Genomic DNA, 20,650 nt, shown 5'->3' with positions numbered 1-20,650 from the left:
CCTGGTCAACTTTACCCTTGGACTGCCTTAGGAATCATAAGGCTGAAATCCAGAGCAGTGAGCTGAAGGCTCAGTATAAAGACAACCAAAAAGTTGAGAAGCAGCTGCAGAGGAACAAACAGGTATCCAGGCTCCAACTGCTGCTGGGTTCTGGAGAATCTGGAATGAAACCCTTGTGAAGCAGATGAGGATCCTGCATATTAATGGATTTCATGGAGAGGACTTGCAGGCTGCAAGGAGCAATAGTCATGGTGAGAGGGTTGAGAAAGAGCAGGACATCAAAAACACCCTGAAAGAGGCACTGAATCATCATGATTGTTATGAACAAGCTCATGCCCCCAGTGGAGAACCAGTTCCCAGTGGGCTGCATTCTGAGCATGATGACTATGCCTGACTTTTCACACCTGAATTCTACAAGCAGGCCATGGCTGTATGGGAGGATGGGGAGTATGTGCCTGCTTAGTGCTCCAACCAGTACCAGCTGACTGTGCTGTTGTTCTTCCTTGACAGATTGAGTTGGCAAGCAGGCCCACTGTGCCAGGCATCCAAGACCTACCCTAATGCTGTGTACTAACTTCTGGGATCCTTGAGACCAAGTTATGGATAGACAAAGCTAACTTCCATGTGGAGGATATGAGTGGCCAGTGTGATGACTGCAGCAAACGGATCCAGGGCTGCAATGAAGTGAGTGCCATCACCTTCATGGTGGCCAGCAGTAGTTTCAATGCATTCATATGGGAGGACAACCTAACAGCCTGCAGAAGGCTCTGGACTTCTTCATGGGGGTCTGGAATAAGAGACGACTGTGCACTATTGCTGTGATTCTGTTTTAGAATGAGCAAGACCTGCTGGCTGAGAAAGTCCTTGCTGGGGGGAAAAAAAAAAAAAACAAAACAAACCTGAGGACTACTTTATGGAACTTGCTTTCTTCAGTAATCTTAGAAATGCAATTTCTGAGTCACCAGTGACCCAAGTATTTTATCCCTGACTGATTTCTGAGGATCAGTACTGCTAGGTGAACTGGTTGCTACTCTCGCTTCCCTCCCTTCACTTACTCTGAACATGACATCACCCGGTGCATGCACTTGCTCTAAGAAGAGAACTCTCACATTTAATTAAAGTCTATACACAATGTATTAAAACTGAGAGGTAATTGTACAAGTAGTTAATCACCTACTAGGCCACAATTATCAAAGTAGCCTTCCCTTTCTCCGTAGAGCTTTTCCCTAGAGCTCCCTTTTCCCTTCAGATTGATTGAATGTTCCAAATTTAGAAAGCTTGAGGTGGCTTATGGAAAAAGAAAAGCCACACAAGTTCTCTTTTACTTTCAGTAAATAGCAGTAGCAAACAGAAATTAAAAAAAAAAAGAAATAGAATAAGTATTATCTTGGGCTTCATTAAAAATCAATTATATAATTATATATATAATCATAGCATATAATTGAGTGTTTTGTATTTTTATAATTAGTATCAAGATTATCAACATAGGGGCTGGGGATTTGGCTCATGCGGTAGCGCGCTCGCCTGGCATGCGTGCGGCCCGGGTTCGATCCTCAGCACCACATACCAACAAAGATGTTGTGTCCGCCGAGAACTAAAAAATAAATATTAAAAATTCTTTCTCTCTGTCTCTCTCTCTCTCCCCTCTCTCACTCTCTCTTTAAAAAAAAAAAAAAAGATTATCAACATAGGCTCATTGACCCTGCCTATCATATGCCATTTGCCTGCCTCTTGCCTGCCCATTGCCTGCCCATGGCTCACTGCTCCACGTCTACCCACGGATTGCCCACAATTAGCCTGCACACTGCCCAAAGACCACCACTGGATTGCCCACTGCCCATTGCCCCCTGCTGCCTGGAATTTCATTGTCATAGTACCCGCAGGTTTGGTTACACATGGCTGCTGCCAACCTGGGACACCAGCCAGGACCTGTAAGTTTGCTGCTGCCACTGTTGCCATCCCAGGGCGCGGCTGCCTCAGTCTGGGAACACTGGCTGGGGACTGGAGATATATGGTCCAGGTATCTACAGGTCTGGTTGCAACTGAGGTCTTTCTGCTGGGTGTGCTAGTGGCCACCATCTGGCTGCTTCTTTGCAGGGCCACTCTGTTGTGTGAGCATATCCCTGCCTCTCTGCAAGTTGAAAGGGCATTGAGATCTTGGGACTAAAGCAAGGCAGAGCCTGGGGAAGCTAAAGCCCAGTCCAATGCCTGGACATGTGACTAAATCAGTCAGGGTCACTCCAGGTGAATTGGGCTGGCTAGTAAATAATCACACAGACACAGAAAGTGCCTTTTTCTTGGGGCATTTCATCAGTGGCTCCTCAGCCCCAGCTCCCACAAGGGAAGCAAGAGAGGCAGACAAAAAAGATGGAGGAGCATGTTCTGAAGCCCTATTTATTGAGGGGAGCCATTCAGTGGAATATTCCACCTTAGAAAGTAAAAGGGGCACTGGGTTCGATCCTCAGCACCACATAAAAACAAACAAACAAACAAAAGAAGATGTTGTGTCCACTGAAAACTGAAAAAAAAAAATTAAAAAACTCTCTCTTTCTTAAAAAAAAACAAAAAACTAAACAGGTGGGTGGACCAATGGTACAGAATAGAGGACGCAAAGACCAATCCACAAAATTACAACTATCTTATATTAGACAAAGGTGCTAAAAGCATGCAAAGGAGAAAGGATAGCATCTTCAACAAATGGTGCTGGGAGAACTGGAAATCCATATGCAACAAAATGAAATTGAATCCTCTCTCTCACCATGCACAAAAGTTAACTCAAAATGGATCAAGGACCTAGGAATCAAACCAGAGACTCTGCATCTAATAGAAGAAAAAGTAGGCCCTAATCTCCATCTCATGGGGTTGGGCTCCAAATTCCTTAATAGGACACCTATAGCACAAGAGTTAAAATCAAGGATCAACAAATGGGACATACTCAAACGAAAAAGTTTTTTTTTGTTTTTTTTTTTTTCTCAGTAAGAGAAATAATAAGTGAGGTAAATAGGAAGCCTACATCCTGGGAACAAATTTTTACCTCTCACACTTCAGATAGAGCCCTAATCTCCAGAGTATACAAAGAACTCAAAAAATTAAACACCAAGAAAACAAATGACCCAATCAACAAATGGGCAAGGATCTGAACAGACACTTCTCAGAGGAGGACATACAATCAATCAACAATTACACGAAAAAATGCTCACCATCTCTAGCAATCAGAGAAATGCAAATTAAAACCACTCTAAGATACTATCTCCAGTAAGATTGGCAGCCATTATGAAGTCAAACAATAACAAGTGCTGGCGAGGATGTGGGGAAGTAGGTACACTTGTACATTGCTGATGGGACTGCAAATTGGTTCAGCCAATTTGGAAAGCAGTATGGAGATTCCTTGGAAAGCTGGGAATGGAACCACCATTTGACCCAGCTATTCCCCTTCTCGGACTATACCAAAAGACCTAAAAAGAACATTCTACAGGGACACAGCTACATCAATGTTCATAGCAGCACAATTCACAATAGGTAGACTATGGAACCAACCTAGATGCCCTTCAATAGATAAATGGATAAAAAATGTGGCATTTATACACAATGGAATATTACTCAGCACTAAAAAATAACAAAATTATGGCATTTGCAGGGAAATGGATGGCATTAGAGCAGATTATGCTAAGTGAAGTTAGCCAATCCCTAAAAAACAAACGACAAATGTCTTTTTTGATGTAAGGGGGGGGTAACTCAAAACAGAGTAGGGAGGAAGAGCATGAGAAGAAAATTACCACTAAACAGGGACGAGAGGTGGGAGGGAATTGGAGGGAGAAGGGGAATTGCATGGAAGATGGAAGGAGACCCTCATTGTTATACAAAATTACATATATAATGATGTGAGGGGGAAGAGAAAAAAAATAAGAGGTAATATTACAGAGGAACAAGAAGGCAGCCCACTCCCAAAGTCTTACTCCCCTGCTGAGCGGAGATAGGGATCCTCCTGCTTCAGTGCACAGGAAAGCCAGTCTCTGCATTTCCATTGCTCAAAGCTGGGGTCGGGGGGGCACTCAGCTCCTATATGGAAGCTCCAGATGACAGCCAGGATTGCATGGGCCAGTCTGGGTCTAGTAAGCCTGTGGAAAGCCGGAAACTAGGGGCAGTTCCCTAGGGGGAGCACAGGTTGGAGAAACTGGAGAAAACTGGGCTCTCTCTAGCTCAGTGAGTCCTGAAGTGTGTGGGGATGGAAGGGGCTGGATACAATGGGTAGGGAGACTGGAAGAGGGTGTGAGAGCATCTTGCTATCTGCTCACTCACCCAACCAGTCGGGTCCCAATGGACTGGAGCTACCTTCAAACTTCAGACAACCCCACCTATGGGAAGAGAAGGGAAGCTGAGAAAGTTTTTGAAAGCCAATGGAAGCAATTATTCAATTTTCCATTGAGACTTTCCTTTTTTTTTTTTTTGCCTTCTCTCACATCTCTACCATCTTTGAACCCAAATATTTTTTCATGCATCAATTTATTAAGAAATGGGATGTCTGAATAGTATATTACAGTTTTGCTGTTTATTCTTATATTTTTACTTTTTTTTCTTAAAAAAAATCTGTACATATTTTTTCTCTCACCTGTATGCCTGGATTCTCTTTCTCACTTCTCTTATACTAACAGCCAACCTCAATTAATTCCTCTCTAACTCTTCCTATAAAGTTTTATCTCTATCATCTTCCCTTCTCCCTCATAAACATCACATCTTACACTACTTTTGTTCCCTCATTGTCCATCATTTGAAATGATAGACACTTTTAGCAAACTTACTGTTTATGTTGTAGACAATAATTGAACCCATCATTTCTGTTTATTGCAACAAACTGTAGGCACCTTAATAGGATCTATTTGGTTTAAAGGTGCAAACACATTAGGTGCTGTTAATATTGGTCTCCCACTTAAAGGTGAGTTACTGGAAGCTTTCAGGGACACCATAAGACTACAGGGTAGAAATTGTACTGCCTCAGATCCATACTGTTAGGTGTGAAAACACACACACAGCATGAAAAAACAAGGGAACAAAGCACTTTAAACAAACCAAGAAGTTCCAACAATAGAATTAATAGATAACATAGTAGAAGAAATGTCAGGGAAGGTGTTTAGAAGGTGCATAGTTAGGCTGATCTTCAACATAAAGGTTGGTATTGAAAAGAAAATATAGGAAGTGAAAGATCACTTTAATAAAGAGGCAGAGATTATAAAAAGGAATCAAGCAGAAATCCTTGAAATGAAGGAAACAATAAACCAAATTAAAAATTTAATGGAAAGTATCACCAACAGACTAGACCACTTAGAAGACCACTTCAGTCAAGGAAGAAAAAATATACACCCTCAAAAATAAAGTCAACTGCACAGTAAAGATAGTAAGAGCCATGAACAGAAATTCCAAGAAATATGGGATAACATGAAAAGACCAAATTTAAGATTTATCAGAATAGAAGAAGGTGTGATGATACAAATCAAAGAAATGCACAATCTTTTCTGCTGCGCCCCTCCCCTGACTCAGGCAATGGCAAGGCCCTACTGAGGTGGATGGCGCAAGGCATTCATCCTCTGGAGGAGTGCAGTATGTTTCTGGGAATGGGCTGATTTGTTATTGTATTCCTTTAATAAGTATAGTTGCGATTTCTCATATGACCATTAAGTATGAAGGAAAAATCATGACTTTCCCAATTAATGCAACTACTTCTAAAGCATAGATCTGTTTGCTCTAAATTCAATGATTCAGCTGTGGAGTGTAAATTGTTAATGTCTAAAGAAAAACTCCCTGTGTTCCTGTCAAGGAAGTTTTTGAGAAATTAAATTAAAATCTAGAGAAGAAAAATTAATGTTAAGAAGATAGATTAGTGCTTAGTACTGGGCAACTTGTTCTTGTTCCTGTGCACAATGGTTTGTGCTCTTACTTTTGTTTGATTAAAAGTAATAACAAATCAACTACTTGCCGTAACCATGGCACCGGTTCCAGTCAGTAAGTCAAGGAAGAATAGTCAAGGTATAGGCCAATAGTTTGGGACATTTGTAACTATTATTAAAAGTTAACTAAGCAGAAACAGCTCAAAGCAAAACTCGAACTGAAAGTACAAATGCTTGCTTATGCATAAGCCAAGATACATTCTTCTATTCTAATTGTAGCTACGTAATATTTTGTTTTGTTTGAATAATGATTCCTGTTTTGTAACCACAAAGTACTGTAAGCCTGCCAAAATGAAAAGTATATATGATCAACTTCACAAGTAAAGATTGGGATCAACACCTTCACTTTGGTGTCTGTGTTGTTTCTCTACCCCCTCCTTCGCTGACTCCTCACCATCCGTTCGTCTCCTGAGACCCCCTGTTGGAGCTGGTCTCCGACACTTTTCAAAGATATAACATCAGAAAATTTCCGAAATCTAAGAATGAAATGGAAAACTACAAGAGGCTTACAGGACCCCAAATGTACAAAATTACAGCAGACTCACACCAAGGCACATTATAATAAGAATGACCAATACACAGAATAAGGATAGAATCTTGTTTATTTATTTATTTATTTTAAAATTTTTATATGGTGCTGAGGATCAAACCCAGTGCCTCACATGTGCGAGACAAGCACTCTCCTGCTGACCCCCAGCCCCAGCCCCAAGGATTGAATTTTAAAGGCCCTGAGAGTTAAAAAAAAATCTAATTACATATAGGGGGAAACCAATTCAGAATTCAGACTTCAACTGATCTCTCAACCCAGACTTTCAATGCCAGGAGGTCATGGAAAAACATGTATCAAGCTATGAAAGAAAATGGATGCCAACCAAAATTAAGCCTCAGATTTGAAGATGAAATAAAAACCTTCCATGATAAAAAAAAATGTCAAAAGAATTCACAACTAGAAAGCCTGCACAACAGAATATTCTAAGCAAAATATTCCATGAGGAGGAAAAAAAACCAATAAAAACCAGCAAAGGGAGGAACTACACTAAAGGAAAGGTCAATCAGAGGAGAAACTAAGTCAAGTTAAAAACCAAAAGTAAACCAAAATGACTGGGATCACAAATCATATCTCAATAATAATCCTAAATACTAACGACCTAAACTCATCAATCAAAAGACATAGACTGGCAGGTTGGATTTTTAAAAAAGACCCCAAAATATGCTGTCTTCAAGAGACTCACCTTCTAGGAAAAGGGAATCATACATCAACAAGACATAAAATCATAACTATATATGTCCCGAACAATGGAGCATCTGTGTACATCAAACAAACCTTTCTCAATTTTAAGAATCAAATAGACCCATAACACAATAATATTGGATGACTTTAACACATCTCTCTCACCACTTGATAGATCTTCAAAAAAAAAAACCTAAACAAAGAATCTATAGAATTAAATAGTACAATCAATAATTTAGACTTAATGGATGTATATAGAGTGTTTCATTCATCACTGAGTGAATACATGTTCTTCTTGGCAGCACATGGGTCCTTCTCCAAAAAAGACCATATGTTATGCCACAAAGAAACTCTCAGCAAACACAAAAAAATAGAAATACTACCCTGCATTCTATGAGATCGTAAAGTAGTAACGAAATGAAACTAGAAATCAATGACAAAATAAAAAATAGAACCTACTTCAACACCTGGAGATTAAATAGCATATTATTGAATGACAAATGGATAGCAGAAGAAATCAGGGAGGAAATAAAAAGGTACTAGAAAAATACTTAGAGGTAAATGAGAACACCGATACAACATATCAAAATCTCTGGGACACTATGAAGGCAGAGTGCTAGGAGGAAAGTTTATTGCATTGAGCTCATTCATTAAAAGAAAAAGTCAGCAAATAAATGACCTAACATTACATCTCAAAGCCCTAGAAAAAGTAGGACAAATCAACACCCAGAGTGGTAGAAGAAAGGAAATGATTAAAATAGGAGCTGAAATCAATGAAATTGAAGCAAAATAAATAATTGAAAAAAATTGACAAAATGAAAAGTTGGTTCTTTGGAAAAAATAAATAAAATTGATAAACCATTAGCTACACTAATGAAGAGACAGAGAAAACTCAAATTACTAAAATTCGTGATGAAAAAGGAAATATCACAAGGGACACTACTAAAACACAGAAGATAATTTGAAAATTTATATTCCAATAGAAAATCTTGAAGACATCAACAAATTTCTAGAGACATATGATCTACCCAAACTGAATCAAGAGGACATACACAATTTGAACAGATCAATTTCAAGCAATGAAATAGAACACAATCAAAAGCCTACCGAACCAGAAAAGCCCAGTACCAGACAGATTCTCATTTGAGTTCTACAAGACCTTCAAAGAATAGTTAACACGATACTCCTCATCATGAAATAGAAAAGGAGGGAACTCTTACAAACTCATTCTATAAAGCTAGTATCACCCTGATACCAAAATCAGACAAAGACACATCAAGGAAAAAAACTTCACACCAATATCCCTGATGAACATAGATGCAAAAATTCTCAAAAATTCTGGCAAATCGCATACAAAAACATATTAAAAAGATAGTGCACCATGATCAAGTGGGGTTCATCTCAGGGATGTGAGGTTGGTTTAACATATGGAAATCAATAAACATAATACTTCAAATCAATAGACTTAAAGACAAGAATCGTGATTATCTCAATAGATGCAGAAAAAGCATTTGAGAAAATACAGTACTAAAAACACTAGAAAAACTAGTGATAGCAGGAACATACCTCAATATTGTAAAAGCATTCAATGCTAAGCCCCATGCCAACATCATTCTAAATGGAGAAAAAATGAATACATTCCCTCTAAAAACTGGAACAAGACAGGGATGCCCTCTTTCACAACTTCTATTTAACATAGTTCTTGAAACACTGGCCAGAGCAATTAGACAGATGAAAGAACTTAAAAGGATACGAATGGGAAGAGAAGAGCTCAAATTAGCACTATTTGCTGATGATATAGTTCTATACCTAGAAGACCCTCCCAAAAATTCCACCAGAAAACTCTTAGAACTAGTAAATGAATTCAGCAAAGTAGCAGGATACAAAATCAACACCTATAAATCAAAGGCATTCCTGTATATCAGTGACAAATCCTCTGAAAGGGAAATGAGGAAGACTACCCCACTTACAAAGACAAAACAAAACAACAAAAAACCAAAACCAAAAACCAGCTTGGGAATCAACCTAACAAAAGAGGTGAAAGACCTCTACAATGAAAACTACAGAATGCTAAAGAAAGAAGTTAAAGAAAATGGAAAATATCTTAAAAGATGGAAAGACCTACCTTGTTCTTAGATAGGCAGAATTAATATTGTCAAAATGACCATACTACCAAAAGCACTATACAGATTCAATGCAATTCCAATCAAAATTACAATGGCATTCCTCATGGAAATAGAAAAAGCAGTTATGAAATTCACCTGGAAAAATAAGAGACCCAGAATAGCTAAAGCAATCCTTAGCAAGATGAGTGAAGCAAGTGGCATCACTATACCAGAACTTAAACTATGCTACAGAGCAATGGTAACAAAACAGCATGGTATTGGCACCAAAATAGACTGGTAGACCAATGGTATAGAACAGAGGACACAGAGACTAACCCACATAATTACAATTATCTTACATTGTACAATAATGTACAAAAATGTATATTGGAGAAAAGAGCCTCTTCAACAAATGGTGATGTGAAAACTGGAAAGCCATATGCAACAAAATGAAATTAAACCCCTCTCTCTCACCATGCACAAAACTCAACTCAAAGTGAGTCAAGGACCTAGGGATTAAACCAGAGACCCTGCGTCTAATAGAAGAAAAAGTAGGCCCTAATCTTCATCATGTCAGATCAGGCCCTGATTTTCTTAATAAGACTCTTATAGTGCAAGAATTAAAATAAAGAATCAATAAATGGGATGGACTAAAACTAAAAAGCTTCTTCTCAACAAAAGAAACAGTCAGTGAAGTGAATAGAGAGTCAACATCTTGGGAGCAAATTTGTACCAACATTATTCTAAATGGAAAAATATTGAAAGTATTCCCTCTAAAAACTGGAACAAGACAGAGATGCCCTCTGTCACCACTTCTATTCAACGTAGTCCTTGAAACTCTAGCCAGAGGAATCAGACAGATGAAATAAATTAATAGGAAAAGAAGAACTCAAACTATCACTATTTGCCAATGATGTGGTTCTATATTTAGAAGATCCAAAAAATTCCACCAGAAAACTTCTAGAACTAATAAATGAATTCAGTAAAGTAACAGGATATAAAATCAACACCCATAAACCAAATGCATTTCTATATCATAAGTGATGATGCCACTGCAAGAGAAATTAGGAAAACTACTCCATTTAATGTAGCCTCAAAAAACAAAAAAATAAAATACTTGGGAATCAGCCTAACAAAAGAGGCAAAAGACCTTTACAATGAAAACTATAGAACACCTAAGAAAAAAATTAAATAAGACTTTAGAAGACCTATCCCTTGCTCTTGGATAGGCAGATTCAATATAATCAAAATGGCCAAAAACTGTTATACAGATTTAATGCAAATCCTATCAAAATCCCAATGACATTCTTCACAGAATTAGAAAAAGCCATTGTGAAATTCATTTGGAAAAATAAGAGACCCAGAATAGCCAAAACAATCCTTAGCAAGAAGAATGAAGCAGGAGGCATCACAATACCAGAACTTAAACTATACTACAGAGCTATAGTAACAAAAATGGCATAGTATTGGCATCAAAATAGACATGTAGACCAATGGTACAAAAATAGAAGACACAGAGACAAACCCACATAAATATGGTTATCTCATACTAGGCAAATGTGCTGAAAACATACATTGGAGAAGACAGCCTATTAAAAAATAGTGCTGGGAAAACTGGAAATTCATATGTAGCAAAATGAAATTAAACCTCTATCTCTCACCCTGCACAAAAATCAACTTAAAGTGTATCAAAGACTTAGGCACAAGAACAGAGACTCTGAGCCTGATAGAAAAAAAAAGTAGGCCCAAATCTGCACCATGTCAGCTTAGGACCTGATTTCCTTAACAAGACTCCTGAAGTGCAAGAAGTAAAATTAAGAATCAATAAATGGAGTGGAGTCAAACTAAAGAGTTTCTTCTCAGCAAAGGAAACAATCAACAACATAAAGAGAGAGCCTACAGAATGGGAAAAAAGAACCCCCAAACCTTAACACCAAATAAACAAATAAAGCCAATCAATAAATAGGATAAGAAACTGAACAGACACTTCACAGAAGAAGAAATACAATGAATCAACAAACATATGAAAAAATATTCATGGGGGAAAAGGTACACTCATTCATTGCTGGTAAGACTGCAAATTGGTGCAACCACTATGGAAATCAGTATGGAGATTCCTCAGAAAACTTGGAATGGAACCACCATTTGACCCAGCTATCCCAATCCTCAGTTTATACCCAACGGATGTAAAATCAGAATACTATAGTGACACAGCCACATCAATGTTTATAATAGCTCAATTCACAATAGCTAAACTATGGAACCGACCTAGGTGTCCTTCAACAGATGAATGGATAAAGAAAACGTGGTACATATTCACAATGGAATATTACTCATCCCTAAAGAAGAATGAAATTATGGCATTTGCAGGTAAATGGATTTAACTAGTAAATATCATGCCAAGTGAAATAAGCCAATCCTAAAAAACCAAAGGCTGAATGTCTTCTCTGATAAGTGGATCCTGATCCATAATGGGTGGGGGGTAAGGAAAAATGAAGGAACTTTGTATTATGCAGAGGGGATTGAAGGGAGGGGAGGGGCTGTGGGTTGGGAAAGATGGTAGAATGAGACAGACATGATTACCCTGTATACATGTATGATTACACTACTGGTGTGACTCTGCATCATGTACAGCCAGAGGAATGAGATGTTGTGTTCCATCTGTATACAATGTTTCAAAATGTATTCTTCTGTTATGTAAAACTAATTAGAACAAATTAAAAAACAAAAATAAAAAATAAAAAAGATTATCATTATGTTTATTCAAATCTATCATGTTAGCATTTGTTTCTAAGATACAGGGTCTTGCAGTCTGGCCCCCAATACCAGGGCTCAAGTGATTCTCAACCTCTTGAGTAGTTGGGACTACAGGCTGCCAGGCCAACAAGCCTACCTGTTTTTATCTCTTCAGCCCCAGTGGAAATAATTATTGTTGGAGAACTTTCCAGGTTGGGATGTTCTCTTCTAGTGACATGGAAACAAAAGAGTGATAGTGAAATTCATTCATTTCTTTTAAGATTTTCTAACAAGCACACTGACTGCTATTGGTTTTTTAAAAATTTTTTTTTCGTTATACACGAATACAATATCTTTATTTTGTTTATTTATTTTCATGTGGTGCTGAGGATCAAACCCAGTGTCTCACATGTGCAGTGCAAGCACTCTGCCACTAAGCCACAACCCCATTGGTTTTTGAATATACCCTTTGCTATATTTTTATTTTAGTAGGTGCTGTATGGTTTACAATATACCTCTTCATTTATCACACTGTGCCTTCAAATAATATTACATCAATTTATTTGCAATAAAAATAATTGCAATAATACACTTCTTTTTTTCTTCCTTCTGGCTTTTGAGCTACTATTCAAGCATTAACTTCTATATATCATAAGCACTAAAATTAATTATTATTTTTGCTTTAATCAGTCAATTACATTTTTTTTTCATTTTTAGATTCACAGTAAAATTGAGCAGAAGGTATAGAGATTTTGTATTTATTCCTGTCCCCATATATTCAGTTCCCTCATTATCAAAATCCTTGATCAGAGTGGTACATTTGTTATAATTGATGAACCTACACTGACACAGTATTCTCACCCCCAAATCCAAGAGTTCACATTAGGGCTTACTCCTGGAGTTGTACATTCTATTGGTATGAGCAAATGTATAATGACATATACCTTCCATTATAATATCACACAGAGTAATTTCACTGCCCTAAAAATCCTAAAAGCTCTGCCCAGTCATCCCTCCAACGTGCACATCCTTGGTAATGACTAATCTTTTTCCCAACTCCACAGATTTGCCTTTGTCAGAATGTCATATAGTTGGAATCATATAGTATGCAGTCTTTCCAGTCTGGCTTCTTTCAATTAGTAATGTACATGTAAGTTTCCTTGCAAATATTTTCTCCAGGTCTGTGGCTTATCTTTTTATTCTCTTGATGGTGTCCTTTGCAGAGCAGAAAATTTTAAATTTAGTGACATTCATCTGATCAATTTTTCTAGGGGTCATGTCTTTGGTGTCACAACTAAAAAATTATTGCCAATCCCAAGGTTACCTAGATTTTGTCCTATGTTATTTCCTGGGAATTTTTATTGTTTTGTATTTTACATTTATGTCTATAATACACTTTGAGATAGTTTTTGTGAAGGATATAAGGTGTGTCTAGAATCTTTTTTTTTTTTTTTTTGAGTGCAAATGTCCAGTTGTTCCAGCACCATTTGTTGAAAAGGCTATAATTTCTCCGTGATGGAGTTTGTTTTCTATTTATTCCATTTGTTCTTTTATTATTTTTTCTTTTTCCTGCTTTCCATTTTCTCCCAAGCAGTCTCTGACCCTGACTTTGCCTATCTTTTTTATTTTTCCTTTCTTTTTTAAGGTACAGTGTCTTGTCGGCTGACCTCCAGCACCTGGATTCAAGTGATTGTCAAACTAACAAATTTCTGCACAGCAAAAGCAAACAACAAAGTGAAAAGTGAAATCTATGGAATAAGAGACAGTATTTGCAAACCATTATCTATAAGAGATTAATATACAAAAAGGGTTTTGTTCTTATCTTTGATTTTCTGTAGTTTAAAAATGATATGCCTAGGGCTGGGGTTGTGTCTCAGTAGTAGAGTGCTCACCTAGCACACGTGAAACACTGGGTTCAAACCTCACCACCACATTAAAATGAAATAAAGATTTTGTCCACCTACAATTAAAAAATAAATATCTTTAAAAAAATGATGTGTAGCTAAAAATTTTGGCATTTATCCTGCTTGAATTCCTGGAACTATGGTGTATTAGTATTGTCTAGAGGAACAGAATCAACAGGAAGTGTAATTATAAAAGGGAGACATATTCGGTTGGCTTACATGACTAGAAGCTGGCTAGTCCACAATGGCTGTCTGCAAGATGGATAGCTGGAAGAACCAGTTCAAGAGGTTGAAGCCTCAGAACAAGAAGGATCAACAGTACTACCCTAGTCCAAGATGGAAGGCTTGAGTTTAAGGGCTAGAGTTGTAGCTCAGTGGAAGAGCACTTGCATAGCATGTGTGAGGCACTGGGTTTGATTCTCAGCACCACATACAAATAAATAAAGGTCCATCAATGATTAAAAAATATTTTTAAAAAATTAAAAGTAAAGAACCTGTTCAAGGGGCTGGGGTTGTGGCTCAGCGGTAGAGCACTCACCTAGCGCCTTCGAGGCCCTGGGTTCGATCCTCAGCACCACGTAAAAAATAAATACATAAAACCAAGGTATGTGTACAACTAAAAAATAAAATATTTTTTAAAAAGAATCTGTTCAAGAATAATGGAGCTTGCATTGCAGCTGCTTCCTTATTCTTGCAACTTTTATTCCATCCAAGCCATCATCCTACTGGACATTGCTGCCCATGCTTAGGGAGGGTCTCCATTTCAGCTGGCTATTCCCCCATGCCAGTCATTCCTAGACACACCTTTATGGACACAACCATAAGCCTATTAAACATCCGCATCTCTTAATCCTATCAAGTTGACAATTCAGATTAGCCATTACATATGGTTTGGTAGCTGACATTAATTTGGGAAAATCCTCAGTCATTATTATCTCAAATATTTTTCTGTTCTTTTTACTTTTTCTTCTTTTTCTGTTATTTCCATTGTAAGTATGTTAGACCTTTTATAGTTGTCCTATAGGTCTTGGACATTTTCCCCATCTTTTTTTCTTTCTATGTTTTAGAAGTTTGCATTGTGATATCCTGAAACTCATAGTTTCTTTCCTAAGCCATATCTCATCTACCAATAAGTCCATCAAAGTCATTCTTCATTTCTGTTATAGTGTTTTTGATCTTTAGCATTTCTGTTTGGTTCTTTCTTAGGATTTCCATCTCTCTGCTTACATTGGCCATCTGTTCTTGCATGCTGCCTACTTCATTCATTACAGCTGTTAGCTTTTTTCTTTTTTCTTTTTGTAGTTCTGGGGATCAGTTGAGTGAGGCAACTCAGGCCTGTAACTTCAGTGATTTGGGAGCCTCAAGCAGGAGAATCACAAGTTCAAACTAAACTGGGAAAATTAGCAAGATCCTATTGATAAATAAAACATAAAAAGGACCGGAGATAGAGCATAGTGTTAAAGTACCCTTGATTAAATCCCCAGTACCAAAAGACAAAACAATATTCTGGGGATTGAACCCAAGATGTTAGGCATGCTTGCATAATCCTTATATTGTGTTATATTTGTTTTAAATTCTTGGTCTGATAATTCCACCATATCTGATTCTGTTTCTAATATTTGCTGTCTCTTAAAAAAAATTTTAGCACGCCTTCTCATTTTTTCTTAATAGCTGAGCACAATGTATTTGGTAAAAGGAATTGCAGTGAATAAGCCTTCAGTACCATGATGGTAAGGTGTTGGAGGAGCAGGGCAGTATTCTGTAGACCTATGATTAAGTCTCAGTCTTTTAGTGAGCATGTGTCCCTGAACTGTGAGTCTCCGATGTGTTTCTCCATCTTTCAGACTTTTTTGGAACAGTATGGCTATATGGACTGTAGTTGGGTATTTCCCTTCTCCTACATGGAAAGCTAAATGGGGTGAGCTGGATTTGGGTAATTTTCTTCCCCAATGGTCAGGTTAGGCTCTGATAAGCCCAGCATATTGGGCTCTGGTTAGACAATTACTCATATGGGCAGGCCTTGTTAAGAAACTGTGCTCTGGCACATTTAAAAATGCTTCCTTATCTCTTCCCCCTGCTAGAACCATGAGAAGATTTTTCTCTGATGTTTACTGTGAGAACTGGTTGAGCTCTAGGAGGTAAAACTCACAAATGCGTGGGGGCCTCCTGATGACCGAGTGCCCTGGACATTTTCTTTTTCAGACTTTTATACAATGAGCCTCCAACAATTTTCTGTTATGGTTTGGTTCCATGGAGGTTTATGCTAGTGAGTTACAGCCCTGGTAAGTTGTGATTCTCTGTATTTGCCTGTAAGTCTTTCCAATTTGGGGGCAATGGATTGCTTTGGGCCTCATATCTCTTGTGGACTTAAGGAAAGTTATTGATTTTTCAGTTTGTTCAACATTTCACTTGATAGGACACACTAGCAACTTTCAGATATCTTACCGGTTTGACCAGATACTGGAGGTGCAATTATACCTTAAACATATTTTTTAAATGAGAAGAGTCTTTTGTATTTGCTCACCTACTTATTATTTTTTGTCATCTTTCTTTTCTTTTTTGTATATAATATATATTTAGTAGAAATATTTATCATTTTAGTGGCTAGATTTTTCTTTCTTCTTCTTTTTTTTTAATTTTTATTTGTTCTACTTAGTTGTACTTGACAGCAGAATGCATTTCAATTCACCATACACAAATGGAGTGCAGTATTTCAATTCTCTGGTTGTACATGGTGTAGAGATGCGCCATTCATGCAATCATATGTACCTAGGGTAATGATGTCCATCTCATTCCACCATCTTTCCTATCCTCATAACTCCTCCTCATCCTCCCCTTTGCCCAATCCAAATTTTCTTCATTCTTCCCATGCCACCCTGCTCCATCACAGATCAGCATCCATTAATCAGAAAAAAACATTCGGCCTTTAGTTTTTGGGGACTGGCTTACTTCACTTAGCATAATAGTCTCCAACTTCATCCATTTACCTGCAAATGCCACAATTTTATTCTCTTTAGTGCTGAGTAATATTCCATTGTTTGTATATACCACAGTTTCTTTATCCAACACAGGTATGTTGTTGAGCATCTAGGTTGGTTCCACTGTTTAGCTATTGTGAATTCAGCTACCATAAATATTGGTGTGGCTATGTCTCTATAGTATGCTGATTTTAAGTCCTTTGGGTATATAGAACAAGGAGTGGAATAGCTGGGTCAAATTGTGGTTCCATTCCAAGTTTTATGAGGAATCTCCACACTGCTTTTCAAATAGATACTTCTTAGAAGAAGATATACAAGTGACCAACAAATATATGAAAAAATGTTCAACATCTTTAGTAATTAGAGAAATGCAAATCAAAACTACTCACCCCAGTCAGAATGGAAGTTATCAAGAATACAAGCAATAACAGATGTTGGTGAAGATGTGGGGGAAAAGGTACATTCATACATTGCTGGTGGGACTGAAAATTGGTGCAACCACTTTAGAAAGCAATGTGGAGATTTCTCGGAAAACTTGGAATGGAACCATCATTTATTCATTTTTAATCCAAATATCCATGTGGTAACATTTTATTTCTATTGAAAGAGCATGCTTTAATTATTCTTTGCTGATGATCTGTTGGCAGAAAATTCATTCTTCATATATTTGCAAAAATCTTTTATTTGCTTTCATTGTTGAAATATATTTTTACTGGATATTAGAGGTTGAATTGGGTCCTTTTGCCTCCAAATTCAAATGTGGAAGTTCTAATTCCCCATACCCCAGAATGTGAGCTAACTTGGAAATAAGGTTTTTGCAAAAGTAATTACAGTAAGATAAGGTCATACTGGAATAGGATGGGATGCCCTTCCAATACATCTAGTGTCCTTATCAAGAGCAATTTAGACAGAGACACACAAAAGAGGGAGAAGACCATGTGAAGATGAAGGCAGAAGATGATGTGATGCGGCGGAAACTACGGGATTCCGCTTGCTGTCAACCCACCAGAAGCTAGAGGAGAGGAATGGACATGATATCCTTCAGAGGCCTGGGTAGGAATCAAGCTTCTGACCATTTGATCCTGGACTTCTACACTGAAGAAAAGAGACAAATTTCTTTTGAGAATTGTGACCATGCATGGCCTACAGAAGGCTCTGCCCAATATGCAGGCACCACCCAGAAGTAGACAGCTGCAGTGCTTAGCCCTTTCTGGGACATTCTCCTTCTTTTTTTCCCTCTCTCTCTGTAATTTTTATTCATATACCCCTTCACTCCCTGCCCTTATTTTTCAGTGCCAGACATGGCAAGGAGTGATACAGCCAACCATTATTAAAACATTTGTTTGTAACCTATATCCTCTTTATCACTGACCTCAAACCAACTCATTTTGTCTGTGTTTTGTTCTTTCTTTTTAAATACACTACCACCAAGACTGGTGGAAGGAGCTAGGGCAAGAGAGATGAAGGGAGAGAGTCCAGTAGGCCAGAGAGGAGGAATGCTACAAGTCACAGTAAGAATTAGCTGTATTTAATTTAAAAAGGGAGGGGGGGAGTGAAGAGAGATATCCTACAAATGATACAGTAATGAGGATACACAAATCCCATAGCACGGCAGAAGGCTTTCACTCCATTGGATGTCATCGCAGTGGAAGGCATAAAAAGTGGAGTAACTCAATGTTGATAGTCCAATCTAGTCCATTAGGCAAGATGGTGCAAGAAGTCATTTAAATTAAAAGTGCCCTACCCTTATGTAACTGGCTAGCAGATGTGGAGAATACAGTGATAATCCACAGAGCTTTCTCCATGTAGCTATAGAAATGTTTTGCTGAATGGATGAATGAATGAATGAATGTTGAATGAATGAATGTAGAATACTGGAATAGGGTGCTGCAATAGATCTCTCTCTTTCACAGATACAAATGCTAGATTCAGTTATCTCAACTAAGCAGGAAGTGGGCTCTTCTGCTAGGAATGCCAACCCTAACTCACTTTGTCTTGAAATGTACACAGATGTTTGTAGTAGATACAGCAGTGATGTTTTCCTTGGGGTGCCAGGTCATATGAAGGGTTTCATTCTTTTTTTTAATATTTATTTTTTAGTTTTAGGTGGGCACAATGTCTTTATTTTAAATGTATGTGGTGCTGAGGATCGAACCCAGTGCCTCAAGCATGCTAGGCAAGCACTCTACTGCTGAGCCACAACCCCAGCCCCTGAAGGGTTGTCTAGGCTGTCAACACTTATTTCATCTTTCTTTCACTTGCTGCTTGCACTTTGTGTGGCTTCAGAACTGTGTGAGGCTTATTGTTTCTCATGATGCTTCTAGAGTTAGATCTCGTTTTTTGTTCCTGTCAAACCAGTCATGACAACGCTGTCACATCCATTCTAGCAATATTCAAATTTATCAAATATGTATTTTCATATAGTGAACAAAGTTTATTTCTGAGGTATTCATGTACCTGGAATATTTCTATGGGCCTGTTTTCCATATTTAAGTTCTAAATTTTGACTGACAAATAGCCTCTAGTCATCATATAGTGACTACTATGGATGAATTTTACATTAGAAATAGGAGAGGTGATTTCAGAAAAAAAAAATGACCTGTTACTAGGGTCTTCAGGTTCTTCAAACAGTTTAGAATGTCTGTCACAAGGCAGATACTCTCATATCTCATAACTAAGTAGTTCCTTTGCTGCTGTTGTATACAATAGTATTACAGTCGTTTGGATGGAATTTTGCTGTTACAATCACTTCTGTGAGCTCCTCTGTATAGGCAGGCTTGGTATCTGCAGTATTAAAATTCCCGTCTGTCATTTCCAGGTTCCAAAGATTAATCCACAAACCATATGTAGATAAATAAGGTTCATGATCACTATGAATAGAAATTGAGTTGATGTGCTATATATGTGCATTGGCAAACATTCTTTGTGGACTGGCCTCGATCATTAGATCCATGGGCCTGAAGACTGGCACATGTAGTGTAGTAACTGTAGCAGGATTTCTGTACCTTCCATCTTCCTCTTTCAAGTTATACCCTCCCCTTCACTGATTTTCCATAATTTTCTTATTTTATCATTGGTAGACAATAAAAACTGAGCAGCATTTTTTTGGGGGGTAACCACCTATTTTTTTCCCCCTTTTTCTAAATTTTTCAAGTAGTCAAATTCTGGTTCATGGCTCTGGAAGGTGCTGTAAGCATTATTTTCTCCCCTGCTATAAAACTGGATTTTGTTCTCATGGGGTGTTGTGAGGATTAATTCGTCAGTGTTGGTAAAGCACCTGAGATCCTTGGGTTGAAGGTGCTCCTGCTTCTGGTGAAAGATAACAACTCTACCACTTTTTCTTCCTGTTACTAGTAATTTTCCAGAATGATTAAACTTTACTGTAGAAATTATATCTGCTTCTGCTACATTATCATTTACTGCTTTCACCTGAGAAAATATCATTGAATATCATTTCCTCCTCCAGCTGTTACCACTTTGGGCTGCAAATGGTGACCCTGCTGAGTTGCTCTGGGTCTCCACATCTTGAACTCTCTCCTCTCACCTAGAGATGGTGGGTAGACAGGGTGGATGGTGTGGATGGCACCTGTGGGGATAGGGGCCGGGGGCTGGGGAGAAGGAAGGAGGAGTAGACAAACCAGCCAGCAAGATGGTGGGTTTCACACAGGGGCTTTCCTGTTGGTGTTCCTTCTCCTGCAGCGGATGAGGCTACAACAGTGATGGCAGAGGTGGGTGACTCCACTTCTCCTTTCTG

At 38.0% G+C, this 20,650-nt stretch overlaps 2 pseudogenes; one reads left to right on the top strand and one right to left on the bottom strand.

The window, feature by feature from the left end:
* The first annotated feature begins 184 nt into the window (after nucleotides 1–184).
* On the top strand, nucleotides 185–1,113 carry LOC110598702 (guanine nucleotide-binding protein G(s) subunit alpha pseudogene; annotated as a pseudogene).
* A 17,763-nt stretch (nucleotides 1,114–18,876) lies between these two features.
* LOC101972968 (serine/threonine-protein phosphatase 2A 55 kDa regulatory subunit B alpha isoform-like) lies at nucleotides 18,877–19,849 on the bottom strand (annotated as a pseudogene).
* Nucleotides 19,850–20,650: the final 801 nt, after the last annotated feature.

This window comes from Ictidomys tridecemlineatus, chromosome 4 (assembly GCF_052094955.1).
Source record: "Ictidomys tridecemlineatus isolate mIctTri1 chromosome 4, mIctTri1.hap1, whole genome shotgun sequence".
In the NCBI taxonomy this organism is placed as follows: domain Eukaryota; kingdom Metazoa; phylum Chordata; class Mammalia; order Rodentia; family Sciuridae; genus Ictidomys; species Ictidomys tridecemlineatus.
This window is presented reverse-complemented; position numbering and strand designations above follow the sequence as displayed.